The 11557-nt window shown below is 48.5% G+C and overlaps 1 pseudogene; it reads right to left on the reverse strand.

Moving 5' to 3' along the window:
* Positions 1–782: 782 nt before the first annotated feature.
* LOC112407477 (apoptogenic protein 1, mitochondrial-like) lies at positions 783–9987 on the reverse strand (annotated as a pseudogene).
* Positions 9988–11557: the final 1570 nt, after the last annotated feature.

Here is an 11557-nt window from a genome sequence, read left to right on the forward strand (position 1 = left end):
GGACTAGACGGTAGTGATCGTTGTACAACATTGTGAAGAATGTTCTAAGATGTTCTAAAAACCATTGAATTGTCCACTTTAAAATGGTCAAATGATGTATTTTATGTTGTGTGAATTTCATCTCAAAAATAAAAAGTTAAAAACTTTCCGGGGATTCTGATTTGCAGCCAAGTTTGAGAACCTCGGTGTAAGGTAACCTGGAGCATGGGGTACATGCTCCAACATTTGCTATCGAGAAGAGGATGGTGTTAAACTGAAGGTCTCAGCTTTAAATGCACATTGCCATGACCTGGGGACTGTTAAAAATGCCCATGTCTGGGTCTCCACTCCCCAAAAGGGGCGGCCTGGACAAGCTGCTCAGGGAATTCTAACAGGTAGCCAAAGTGGAGACTGTGAGTCACAAGTTCCTAAACATGAGAGTCACAGTGATCACCAGAGGCCTGGAGGAGGAAGGGGGCACTGGGAACTTTTTTAAAAAATTTATTTTATTGAAGTATAGTTCATTTATAATGTGTTAATTTCTGCTGTACAGCTAAGTTATTCAGTTATACATATATATACATTCTTTTTTTTTTTTTCCACAGTGCTTGGGTTTTATTTAACATCACTTCCATGACTGAGAGCCAGCTTGGAATCCACAGTCAGGATGGAGCCATGTGGGCCACAGCGCACCAGGACCTGCGTCCTCCCAGCCTGCCCTGCACACACAGCTCTTAGAGCCCTTGTAAAACAAGCTCCTATAAGCAGCTGCTTCTCGCTGGCGGGTGGGTCAGGGTGGGCTCCTAATTGCTGGTCTTCTTTCATTTCAGTCTAAGCTTGTTCCAAATTCTCTCCAGGGCTACTTTTCCCATGAAGGAGGGGATGGCAAAATTACGCTTGTACCAGTCCCTTTCTATAGGTGGTTTGTCTGTATTAGGATCCAAGCAATGTCTACACACTGTATGAAGTCTCTTTTATTCTATAATATTAGTTCCTCCGTGTAGAACCCACTATCTACGCGCTAGGGGTGCAAGCTGCTTTAGGGCTGCCATGCAAGTAACTTTAATCTGTCAATTTTATTTAAAAGTGCAAAAACTAAGTTGATAGCGACTTCTACCTGTTGTAATACACGTGCTTCTGAAAATTTTTACTTAAAAATTCCTTGTAAAATCAGCCATTTCTTCTGCATTCAATGTTGCTTTTTGACCTGATTCAGCTCTCAGTTCCAGGCCTTTGGCTTTCAGTCTTGAGTCAATAAATATTTCTTTTTCCTTAAGAAAAAGAAATTCTGGTTCTCGCAGAACTGTTGGTTCCATTCTTGTGTTTCTTGTCTTAATTCTCTTAACTTTTGTTCCAATGGTGATTCATTTTCAGGGATGTAGAAGTGAACAGGTCGAAGGTTTGAATATTTATCTTGGGGTCCTATCCAATCATGGCAAGATTTTCCTGGAGGGCAGAATCTTGAGACCTGCTAGTATTGGAGGGTCTCCTGCGGAGTCGGGGGGTGGCTGTGGCTCAACGTGGGGACAAGGACACTGGCAGCAGCAGTTCTGGGAGGCACTCCTTGGCGTGAGCCCTCCCAGAGTCTGCCATTAGCCCCACCAAAGAGCCCAGGTAGGCTCCAGTGCTCTACATCCTTCTTTATATTCTTTTCCATGATGGTTTATCACAGGATATTGAATAGAGTTCCCTGTGCTATACAGTAGGACCTTGTTTATCCATTCTCCATATACTAGTTTGCATCTGGTAATCCAAACTCCCAATCCATCCGTCCTCCACCTCTTCTCCCCCTTGGCAACAGCAAGTCTCTTCTCTATGTCTGTGAGTCTGTTTCTGTTTCATAGAAAAGTTCATTTGTGTCATATTTTAGATTCCACATATAAATGATATCATATGGTATGTCTTTCTCTTCTGATTTCACTTAGTATGATCACCTCCAGGTCCATCCATGTTGCTGCAAATGGCATTATTTCATTCTTTTTTTTTATGGCTGAGTAGTATTCCATGTTCTTTATCCATTCGTCCATCAATGGACATTTAGGTTGTATCCATGTCTTGGCTATTGTAAATAGTGCTGCTATGAACGTAGGGGAGCCTTTGTTATTAACAAGCTCCCCGGTGATGCTGATGCAGGTGGTCTGCACCACACTTTGAGAACACTGCTTTGGGGAAGGGATCTCAACATTTAATGTGCATACAAGTCACCCAGGACCTTGTTAAAATGCAGCTTCTGGTTCAGCATTTCTAACCAGCTCTCAGATGATGCCAGGGATACTGGTCTGCAGACCACAGTTTGAGTCACAAGGTTATAAAGCTGTGGTTCTCGGAGTGGGTTCTCTGGACCGGCATTAGCATCACCTGGGAACTCATTAGAGATGCAGATTCTCAGGCTCTACTTCAGACGTACAGAAGCTCTGTAGCTGATCTGTTTCAACAAGACCTTGCAGTAATTCCGCTTCAGGCTGGGGTCAGAGAACCACTGCAGGGCACAGCAAGTGCTCTTACCCCCCAGAAATGCCTCGCACAAAAGCCTGGACCAGCATCCCAATAAGGGAACTGAGGGCTGTAAACTCAGAAGTGCCAGTGGCCTCAGGGGGCCACTGATTCTGAGCAAAGGAAGCCGTAGAGAAGGAGGTGTTAGAGTGGGGTGGTGGGCACCCCTGAGGACTAATGAGGTCTTCAGCCCAGGATGGTGGCAGAAGGAAAGGCCAGCACAGAACCGGGCCGTGGGGCAACAACGGTCAGGGGTGGGGGGTTACATTTGTGGCAGAAGTGAATCTGTGACCCAGGGCCTCCTGTCTTCACTGTGTCCCTTCTACAGCTCAGGCACCTGCCTTCCCAGGTCCCCAGACCCCTTGGGAAAGCTGCACAGCCACCCACTTATACGGAAGGTGTTAGGAACTTAATTTGCTACTTCTTCCTGGGTCATTTGCATTAAAAAGTGGCTTTCAGGGGAAAGCAATGTTTCTAAAGTGCAGTTTTAAGGTTTAAGGTGCCTGGCTAGGAAGCTGCCTGGTCTTCAAATCACACCTCTCAGAGACAGCCTATGGGACAGATGAATGCGGCTCTGCCTCCAGCTTTCCCCGGTGAGGGCTGGCGGGGCCCCTCCCTGGGTTCGGGCCAGGCTGCAGGAGCTGAGGAATTCCCCCTCTGCTCAGCTGCCTCCTGGAATCTCTCACTGCCCTATCCTCTGTGGGAGAGAGGCAGCAATTAGCATAACTGGAACAGATCCTCTTTGTCTACATTCCAGACTGTGGGATTCAGGCCTCCCCCAGAGACATGTTAATTACGTGGAAGGGACCCTGGGTGCCCATTGGCACCAAATCCTCGCCGCAATGTTGCTGCTGCTGGAAATGAACCAGGTGTAGGTGAAGCCACAGCCCGGGCTTGTGCATTGATTAACCTGCTTCCCAACCAGGAAACCTGCTGCTCCAGTCCTTCAAGCTCTCTATCTTCCTCCTCCAAGTTTCCCCAGTCCTCTGTGGTCAGGAAAATATGCTTACTCTTGGCATGAGTATCTTCCATCACCTCACCCATGATTGGCTTTCCTCCCCATCTGGACTGTGGTTTCTTCACAGGGGACCTTGTTTTATACTTAATTAATGAATCAACCAAACAATCAATCAATGTTTGTTAAAGAAAGCTTTTTTGCCAAGCACCGTGCAAAGATCAGTAAGGCATCTAACATCTGCAACGAGGCCTGTACAACTTAGTTAGGGGTGCAGGGGTACATAGCCAAGTGATCAGTTACATGCCAATGGTGAATAGAGGATGCTCTGGGAAGATTGAAGGGGGTTACAGAAATGTGTCTGGGAAGGAGTGAAAGGAGGAGCAATGGAGGGCTTCCTGGAAGAGGTGACATTTGAACAAGATTAAGGATGAGTAGGGTTTACCACATGGGGTTTACAGACAGAGGAAAAAGCATGTACAAAGTCACCTGGTGGGACAGAGTTTTGGGCTTTTCTGGGGTCACAGGCTTCAGAGGCGAACTGGAGAGGCAGGTGGCTGGGTCCTAGAAGGTTTTACCTTCCAAGCCAAAGAGTTTGGAGGTTGACTTGAGGGCACTGTGCAACCAGTGAAGGATTTGAATAAGGGGGTAGTGTGGTCAGAGTTTTAGAAAGAGAGGGCCACAGTGTGGAGGGCAGACTGGGGGGGATGGCCTGGAAGGGGGGACTAGGGAGGCATAAGGAGGGTGGGATCAGGGAGACTGAGAAAGGAGGAGGCAGGGGCCGAGAGAACAGGTACCACAGGGGTTTATGAGATGAAGATGGGCGTGTTGGATTATCAATCATGAGGTTACTGGTGATTTAAGAGCAGTTTCAGTGGAGCGGGGAATAAGTGGAAGATACTTTCCAAAAGCTTTGCTTGGAAGGGTGGGAGATGATAAGATGAAGTGAAAGGGGAGCAGGGGTAGGGAAGACTTCCTTTTAAGACAGATTTTGTATGTACCTCTATCGTCTCACTTTCCCAGTTTCACTGAAATTATCTGTGCGGGTGGATGCCTGCCTCTCTGACCACCCCAGCATCCCACGCATCCCAGTCTGGGTTAGGGGCTGCTCCTCTCTCAGAGCCCCAGCCCTATGAAGAGCTCTGGCAAAGCACACAGGTGGTGAACTGGGTTGTCAGTTTCTTACATGTCTTCCTCTTTTTTTTTTTTAAATAAATTTATTTTATTTATTTTTGGCTGCATTGGGTCTTTGTTGCTGCGCCCAGGTTTTCTCTAGTTGCAGCGAGCGGGGGCTACTCTTTGTTGTGGTGTGCAGGCTTCTCATTGCGGTGGCTTCTCCTGTTGCGGAGCACAGGCTCTAGGCACGCGGGCTTCAGTAGTTGTGGCATACAGGCTCAGTAGTTGTGGCCCGCGGGCTCTAGAGCACAGGCGCAGTAGTTGTGGCTCACGGGCTTAGTTGCTCCACAGCATGTGGGATCTTCCTGGACCAGGGCTCGAACCTGTGTCCCGTGCATTGGCAGGTGGATTCTTAACCACTGCACCACCAGGGAAGTACCGTGTCCTTCTCTTGACCGTGAGGAGCACAAGAACTGAGCCCATGTAGCTAGGGGTTCCCAGAACCTATCCCGGTACCTGGCACAAAGGAGGTGCTCAAAAAATGTGCCTTGAACCAGCTTGTGTGAATGAGATGGCTGATGAGGGCTCCTGCTTCCAGCCACTGCCTGGAGACCCAAGGGAGTGAACTGTGATTGTCCTCGTGTTGGAGCCACAAAGCATCTGGTGACTCTTGTGTGATCAAGAAAAATGGTGAAGAGCTGAGGGCTTTGAGGTTGCCCTGCTTGTCAACCTGGAGCCAATGCCTTGGGAATAAATGTCTAAGTGCAAGTTCAAGCATGTCCATATCAGGTATGTGGACCCAGAGTGGCTCACCTGTGTTCCTGGAACTGTTGTCTGTGGGTGCCAAGGGTGTGCTAAGTCTTATCCCTACTAGGTCACACAGTCTTCAAAGGAAGCAGAGTCATCAGTGATGATTTTGTAAACAGGGGCTGTAAGTGAAAGCTCTGACTACTCACAGATGATGTTCCCTCCTCACTGATCCTGGAATTCTCTTGATCTCTGAGGGTGTGAGTTGTACCTTACCTGTACGGCAGGTAAGTTGTACCTGACGTAACCTCACTCTCCTCATCTGGAAAGTCAAGGTGTCATTCCAGCTCCAGTCAGCTTGGATTCTGTTTAATTTTTAGATCCTTTCTTGAGATTAGGTTTTGATAGGAAGAGCCTGGAAGGATGTTATGCACCTGAGAGGGAAGAAGGGCTTCTGTGGAGGGTGAGGGACTGAGAAATGGGAGGTTACGGCTCTGGGAAACACTTGTCCACTTCCCTACCCTCACGTCACTTCCCACACAATTGAGGAGTCAGGATGACCACAGCCGTGAGACAGCCTAACAATCAAAGCACGTTCTTGGTGATGGCAAGTTCACGTGAAGTCATATACATGGGCTCCAATGGGAAGTGGAAATTTGGACCAGATCTGTTCAGACCTGCCCTGAAAGTAACCCAAAGGCCCATGAGGTGGTCTCAGAACTCCTGGGACCGTTCTCTGTGGGATCTGCTCACTGGATCTGCTCTGGCCTGGACAGCCTCTAATTCTGTCCTGTGCTGTAACCAACCTCTCAAGGTAATCCAGGGCCAGATCAGACCCAGTCCATCTGGAGGAAAGGCAATCTCGCTGTTCTACAGAGAAAGCACTGAAGGAACCTCTGTCTGCCCTTGATGCCATGAAGACGCTACCCCACGAAGGCCTGGTTTGGAGTCTCGGTGGATAGAGCAGAGATTCTGCGAGAGCTTTCTTCACCCTCTGGTTCTGATCAGGCAGTGAGAGCGTATGCTGTGACTCGGTCAGAGCTCGCTGTAAGGAGTGGTTATCACATCTCAAATTGAGGAGACCATCCCTGATGCTTTGTTGCCAATTGGGCTTGAGAGGATGAAGAAGTTACAGGATCTTCAGAGTCTGTTTGTAATTTTCAATGCAATAATCACTCTCTAAAAAAGGGGAGGTAGTGCGTTTTCACAGGAAAAGAACGTGAATTAGGAGTCAGAAGACCTGAGTGATTCTGCCACTTAAAAGCCAAGAACCCTTCACAACCTGGGTGTCAGTTTTCGGGTCTCTAAAATGGGAATAAGAGTACCTGTCTTAGGCCCTCACGGGCTAGTCTTGAGGATCAAGTGAGCTAAAAATGTGAAAGAGCCCTTGCGGTAAGGGATGGTACTTTTGATTACAAATCAGCTGGACTTTCCCTCCTCCAGGTATTCGCTAAATCAGAACACGTGGGCCCACAGGGTGTGGTCCACATGGGTATATGTGAGTGTGGGGCTCTTTCAGCCCAGTTTGGGGCCCTCCAGCTGGTAGCGCAGTCTGCTGCCTTGTGTCTCTTGCTCATTTTGTCCTACAGAAGAGCCAGCGAGGGCTTCAAAGCAGGAAATGTTTTCACAGTTTCTGCCACGAGAAAACCAAGCTTTCCCAGGCTGTACTTCGAGCCCCGCCTTGCTGGAGAAGATCGGAGACTGGTCTTTATCTCTGTGACAGTTAGACCCTTTATAGTCAGTCAGGCATTTTATTGTTTCCCCAGTGATGACATGGTTGGAATTCAGCCCATGTCTTTGTAGTACTTGCTGGTGTCAGATTCATAAGGGGGAAGGAGAAGGAATCTTGTGCTGGACAATGAAAGCTGTGAGCCTGGGACTTTACAAACTCCCAGCAATTCTCTTTTGGTTGGGAGGCAGCTGTGCTAGGAAGGGTCGAAGATCTGGAATTCTTTCTGATCTGGCTCCTGGGAGTGGGGCAGGGGGCTTGTAAGTCTCTGGGCATCATCTTGTTAAAACTCTCTTATATGAAGCAGGCCAGTGCCAGAAGAGGGGCTTGTCTGGGGACCATCTCTGAGTGGTGGCTGAGCCAAAATGTCGGCATCAGGACTGTGGAATTTAGCCAGAAACAGATCAATTTCATGCAGAGAGCAACTTTGAATAGGGAAGCAAGGATCAATAACTTAGGATTCCAACTCTTCAGGAACCTACAGGAAAGGATATCGAATATAGCCACATACGGTTATGACCCGGGGAGACTATGGTGACCACTACTAGGGAGGTACCAACACTGTGTGAAGGGGGATTTAGAGTTTTGCTATAGTCTTAATGTGTGTCCCCCCAAATTCCTATGTTGAAGCCTAATCCTCAATGTGATGGTATTAGTAGATGGGGTCTTTGGGAAGTGGCCCCTAATGCCATGAGGGTGGAGCCCTCATGAACGAGATTAGTGCCCTTATAAAAGAGATCTCAGAGAGCTCCCCAGCCCCTTCTACTATGCGAGGTACAATGAGAAAACCAGAAAAGGGCCCTCACCCGACCATGCTGTGATTTGGACGTCCAGCTTTCAGAACCTTGAGAAATAAATGTCTGTCGTTTATAAGCTATCCAGTCTCTGGCACTGCATTATAACAGTCCAGATGGACTAAGACAGGTATTGTCGGGAGAGTCCCAGGAATCTGATGGTTGGTGGGTAGCTGCACAACCACGCCCATGGCCATGTGTCTCCACAGAGCCTCACATTTTGGCCACCATGAGCTGGTAGCCTGAGAGCATCATTTCATCAGTCTGGGTTTGAAGTCAGTCTCTTCTGAGGCAAACAAGTAGCTATTTCATAGACCATATCAGATGCGTACCCAGGGATGACTACCTGCCCTGGAAGACAGTCGCCCAGGGACTCTAAGCCTGTCACCCTACAATGTCTCCTCTGACTTGAACTAGCCTGTGTCCCAAAGATGAGGGCCCTCCTATTTAGAAAAAGAAAAGAAAAATAGAAACCATCAGAAGCAGCCTCTTCCCCTTCCTGGTCACCAAACTTTCCTTTATTTGTTTGCACCCTTTGATCCTTCTCTGGGTCACAGTGGAAGTTGTGTCTGTGATCTCCTCTTGTCCACCTCCTACACCAGCACCCCCAATTTCACAACGTACTGATCTCCTTAAATGTCTCCTCTCTCCCAGGTCTTTATCCCTTCTCCCTGGGCTAGTCTGCCTTCCACCTGCATTTAACACAATCAAGTCTCATTCATTCAAAAAAATAAAAGCTTCCCTCCTGTCTTCACATGCCCTGCCACTCTGTTTCTCACACCGTCTGGAAGGTGTTTTCTGTACTTGCCCTCTCCACCACTACCCCCCCTGTGTTCACGCCTGAACTCACTGCTCTCTGGCTTGTCCATCTACCACTGGGCCAAGACTGCTCTCAGTGTGGTACCAAAGGCCCGTCTGTAGAGCCAGTGTGACTTTTCTCGGCAGATTTGATTCTTTTGACCTCTTTTTTCCTAACAAGAGAAAACCCCCCACTCTTTCCTTAAATCCCTTGACACCACACACATTCCTGCTTTTCCTGGGTCTCCAGTTTCTCCTGCTCTGTCTCCTCTCACCAGTTTCTGTTCTTGTGTCCTGAGCTTTCTTCTCTTTCTCTCTTTTTACACTCACCCTCACCTATTTCATCCAGTTATACAAGGCAAAATCCACCACCTGTCTCAGATTCCGGCCTAGGCAGATTTCCTGAGCTCTGCTTTGATGTCTCTGGACACCCACAGTGAGTATGTGAGCTGTCTCCCTCCCTGTGCTTCAGTGAGCAACATGGTTAGTAACTCTGTTAGTCAGAAACCTGGCTTTGTGAGTAAGGTGTGGGGTGAATGGTGAGTACATGAACATTTCCCTTGAGCCCACAGTTTCTCCCACCACCCCAGGAAAGTAGGTTCTGGAAGGAGAGAGAGAAGGTGGGGAAGAAGAGGAAGAAGGAGACAGAGGGAGAGAGAGAGAGAGAGAGGCATGAGATAGCGTATGATCTCTTTTCTAAGGCTGAGCATCTGTGACATGTTTTATCCATGTTTACAGCACGTTAATGGTGAAAAGTTGTCAATGCAGGATTCTGGCAGATTCCTCATCAGAGGACACTTTAGAGAATGCCCTTGAGGATGAACCCAAATAAGAAAATAGTCCTGATCTTTTCTTGAGCTTAGGTCTGGGTCAGGCACCTCAGCAGAGCATTGATCCAAAAGCTGAAGTCCCCAGACAAGAAGCAGTGACTGGGAGAGGGCCGGGGGGGCGGGGGCGGGGAGGGAGGAAAGGCTGGACGTGCAGACGGTGCCACCATCCTGACATTACAACCAGAGAGGGGCTGCTGAGCACTCGTGAAGGAGCCTGGCGTCACTGGAGGGAAGAAGGGATACCCACCATCTCCCAGGGACTCAGCTTCAGGCAAACAGACCCTGGAGGCCTGGGAGGGTGGGGGGCCCATTCTGGGAGGAAGAGACCGCAGGGAGACTCCAAAGATGATACGAGCCAGCCCTCTTCACCTCCAGTGGGGAGACCAGAGGCCAAGCGTGTGCCTGAGCCTTCAGTGGGGCTCGACCATCCAGCTTTTGGTGGAGAGGTTCTCGTACCTCCTCACAGGCTCTGAGCAAAAAGCCCAGCATCTCCTTGCTGTTCTTGGTTTTGAACAGCCTGGATAGCTCCTTGGAAGACTGGCTCATGATCTCTACTCTTCTGGTTCATTCTTTTTTTTTTTTTTTAATTTTTATTTATTTTTGGCTGTGTTGGGTCTTCATTGCTGTGTGCAGGCTTTCTCTAGTTGCGGCGAGCGGGGGCTACTCTTCGTTGTGGTGTGGGACCTTCTCATTGTGGTGGCTTCTCTTGTTGCAGAGCACAGGCTCTAGGCACGCAGGCTTCAGTAGTTGTGGCGCGGGGGCTCAGTAGTTGTGGCTCATGGGCTCTAGAGTGCAGGCTCAGTAGTTGTGGCGCACGGGCTTAGCTGCTCCACATCATGTGGGATTTTCCCGGACCAGGGCTCAAACCTGTGTCCCCTGCATTAGCAGGCGGATTCTTAACCACTGTGGCACCAGGGAAATCCCTTCTAGTTCATTCTGTCTCATTCTGCTTTTCCCTTGACATTCTTCTAACTGCGTAATTCTTCTACTCCAGTTATAATCTGTATCGGGCCTCCTAAGCTCTCAAGAGACAGATATCTGTCATAAGGTTTGGCTTTAAGGAGGTTTTCTTTGGGAATTCCCTGGCGGTCCAGTTGTTAGGACTCTGTGCTTCCACTGTGGGGGACACAGGTTCGATTCCTGGTCAGAGAACTAAGATCCCACAAGACGTGTGGTACGGCAAAAAAAAAAAAAAAAAAAAAAAAAAAAAAAAAAAAAAGAAGAAGAAGAAGGTTTTCTTCAACATTTTTCTCTTTTACAATATTCCTGTAACAGCAGCACTCTTGTAAGAATTTCATCGTGTCGCTCCCCACACCCAAAGTGTTTGGAAGCTTCTCCAATCTGGTGGACCCATTCTAAACTTCACACTCAGGTGTCTGACACTCTCCACGGTCATCTTCCCCCATTTCCACCTTGTCTGCAGCCCATAATTACCCTGCTCCAGCTGCTCACCTTCCCACCTTCTTCGGTGTGTGTGTCACACACACACAATCACTCATACTCATGCTCTTCTTGTCTGGAATGTTTTCCTTGGGATCTCGTCCCGACTTTTCCACCGTCAGGCTGTACTGCCTGGACCAGGTCCTGTCCCCTCTCAGAACCTCAGTTTCCCTGTCCGTAAAACCGAGGGGTTGGACTAGGTGAGGTTCACTGGGGCCCCTTTCAGTGTTGAGGTTCTTTAACTTGGTGACGAGTTGGAAAGTCACTGGAGGACAGGGACTCTGTTCCATATACACCTTTGTGTTCCTGACAGAAGCCGCGTAGAAACTGCAGTCTAGGTCAGTGTTGATTTTGTTATTGTAACAGTCTGGCCCATCGTAGGGATTAAAGATCTCCCTGCTGGGCTGGTTGTGGGCGTGTGTGGGTGTTTTTGTCTCTTGGACTGTGCATTTGTCAATAGGATGTGCGCATATAAAGAGGGATTTATTTTAAGGAGTTGGCTCATGTGATCGCAGAGACGGGGGAGTCCAAAATCTGCAGGGCAGGCCAGCAGGCTGGCAACCCAAGGAAGAGTTCTGCCAGTAGAATTCCTTCCACTGCCTTAGACTTTGTTTCTGTAATCCCCAATTTCACAACCTTTCCCACAAATTTCCATCAGCTATCAGGCCTGATTGTG

The sequence above is a fragment of the Neophocaena asiaeorientalis genome, unplaced genomic scaffold, assembly GCF_003031525.2.
Source record: "Neophocaena asiaeorientalis asiaeorientalis breed wild unplaced genomic scaffold, Neophocaena_asiaeorientalis_V1.1 scaffold133, whole genome shotgun sequence".
Taxonomy (NCBI): Eukaryota; Metazoa; Chordata; class Mammalia; order Artiodactyla; family Phocoenidae; genus Neophocaena; species Neophocaena asiaeorientalis.